The sequence below is a fragment of the Rhincodon typus genome, chromosome 4 (genome assembly GCF_021869965.1).
Source record: "Rhincodon typus isolate 14 chromosome 4, sRhiTyp1.1, whole genome shotgun sequence".
Taxonomy (NCBI): Eukaryota; Metazoa; Chordata; class Chondrichthyes; order Orectolobiformes; family Rhincodontidae; genus Rhincodon; species Rhincodon typus.
This window is the reverse complement of record NC_063335.1, coordinates 107,885,919-107,888,658: the sequence shown is the minus strand read 5'-3', so window position 1 is coordinate 107,888,658 and position 2,740 is coordinate 107,885,919.

The window sequence follows — 2,740 nt, the reverse complement described above, 5'->3', positions numbered from 1 at the left end:
ACTGCCCCCTCACCGGCCCCGCTCTCACCGCCCACTGACCCTCACCGGCCCCGCTCTCACCATCACTGCCCCCTCACCGGCCCCTCTCTCACCGCCCACTGCCCCCTCACCGGCCCCGCTCTCACCGCCCACTGACCCTCACCGGCCCCGCTCTCACCGCCCGCTGTCCCCTCACCGGCCCCGCTCTCACCGCCCGCTGTCCCCTCACTGACCCCGCTCTCACCACCCACTGCCCCCTCACCGGCCCCTCTCTCACCACCTACTGCCCCCTCACCGGCGCCTCTCTCACCACCTACTGCCCCCTCACCAGCCCTGCTCTCACCATCACTGCCTCACCGCCAAACCAGCCCACTCTTGATCCACCAATGTTACTCTGGAACACACTCTATCGACCAACACAGGCCGCACTTTCAGCTCCTGCCACACAGTTCCCGCTCACGACCTGACTCCTTAGGTCGGTTGTTGAAAGGGCAGGGGCTGGAGGGGGTTAGAATTACTGCAGACAGGAGAGAGAAGAAGGGAAAGTAAGGAAAAGGAAAGAGAACTGGTGAGCAGAGTGGAGCTCCGAATGAAATGACTTACCATGCTGCCATCTTGCCGGATACCCCTGAAACTACCCAGTTCCTCCCTCCAGCTCCGTCTCTCACTCTTCTCACCTTCAGCCCACCGCCTTCCACGGCCAATCCACCTAACCTGCACATCTTTCGACTGTGGGGGGAAACCGGAGCACCCGGAGGAAACCCACGCAGACACGAGAACATGCAAACTCCATGCAGTTGCCCAAACCCGGGTCCCTGGCACTGTGAGGCAGCAGTGCTAACCACTGAGCCATCGTACTGCCAAACGTGGGAATCGCTTGCCCGACAACACACAAACTGAAGAAGCATTGGCAAAGTCACCAACCACTTTGGGCCTCACAGAGCAGAGGCCAAATGCAAGTGGCAGAATGTACAGCGTCCTACACAGCTGCCTCATATACCACCTTCCCCGGCTGTGGCAGAGTCTATGACTCCATGATTGGACTCTTCAGTGACCACAGAACCCACTCCTGGAATGGAGTACCTCATCCTCAACCTTAAGGGGCTACCAAACAAGACTTAAGATACTACAAATCTTTTGAAAGTAGCATTTTAATCTTTTCACAAAAATTACAACACAATATTGTCAATTAATTGTTGCTTCACCTTTAAATATTAAAATGTAGTTGTCAATGTCAAATACTAGGGGGCAAATCTGTAAAGGAAATGTCTGAGGCAAGTTTTTTTGACACTGAGGGTGGTAGTTGTCTGGAACTTGGTTTCGGGGAGGTTGGTAGAAGCAGATGCAATAGCAAAGTTTGAGAGATATTTAGACTGGCACATGAACAGGCAGGAAATAGAAGGATGCAGACAATGGTAGGCCAAAGGATCTGTTCGATCTTCTTATAGAGTCTTACGTGATTCTGGGGATTTTTGGAAAATTGAAACATAAATATCAACCACCTCATTTTTAAAACCTCTTCTTTAAGACCAGAGGATGAAGTCTATCAGTGGCATGGTGGCTCAGTGATTAGCACTGCTGCCTCACAGCGCCAGTGACCCAGGTTTGATTCCAGCCTCGGGTGACTGTCTGTGTGGAGTTTGCACATTCTCCCCGTATCTGCGTGGGTTTCCTCTGGATGTTCTGGTTTCCTCCCACAGTCCAAAGATGTGCAGGTTAGGTGGATTAGCCATGCTAAATTGTCCATAGTGCCCAGAGATATTTACGTTAGGTGTGTTAGACATGGGAAAATCAGGGGTAGGGGAATGGGTCTGGGTGGGATGCTCTTCGGAGGGGCAGTGTGGAATTGTTGGTCCAAATGGCCTGTTTCCACACTGTAGGAATTCTATGAACCTGGTAATTTGTCAGCCCACAGCTCCAATGATTTGTTCAGAACTAGTCTTGGACCCACCCTTCCCTCACTCTCGCTGAATGCAAAATTCAATCATATTATGATCGCTGATACCTAGGGATGCCTTTGTTATGTGGTCATTAATTAAGCCTCTCTCACTGCATAATACCAAATGGTGCTGGTACTACTGCTGGACAAGTAATGCAGAAGCTAAGTCTAGTGATCTCTGGGCCTGGGTTTGAATCCCATCATAGCAGATAGTAAAATTTGAATTCAATAAATATCTGGAATAGAAAGATATCATCCTTACCTGGTCTGGCCTCCATGTGACTCCAGACCCATAGCAATGTGGCTGACTCTTAACTACCATCTGGGCAGTTAGGGATGGTCAATAAATGCTGGCCTAGCCAGTGATACCCGAATCCCATGAATAAATTTTAAGAAAAGATCGAGTCTTTTTCCAGAACGTGCTTCCAGAAACAGCCCCAAAAACATTCGATGAACTCTTTACTCGGGCAATCTTCACTCTTCAGATTTTTCCAGGAAGGCTTCCTCAGGTAAAGAAGGCTGCATTTACCAAATAGATGCAACTGAGACAGAGAATCTGAGAGAATGAAATATAGTCCTTACAGGGAGCAGAGTGTGAGGAGTGTCAACAAGGTAGCTATCAGCAGACTTATGATGAAGGTTAATTAGTAGCTTACAACTCATCCACTTCACCAAGAAAAAAGTGACAGAAATAGATGGAAAGAAGAAGTGGAGATAGATACTGTAAAGTCAAGAGAAGCGAGCAGTTTGACAGCAAGAAGTGACATTAAGACAGTCATCAAAGAGATGAGGAAGGAGACTTGGTCCTCAAATTTTATACCC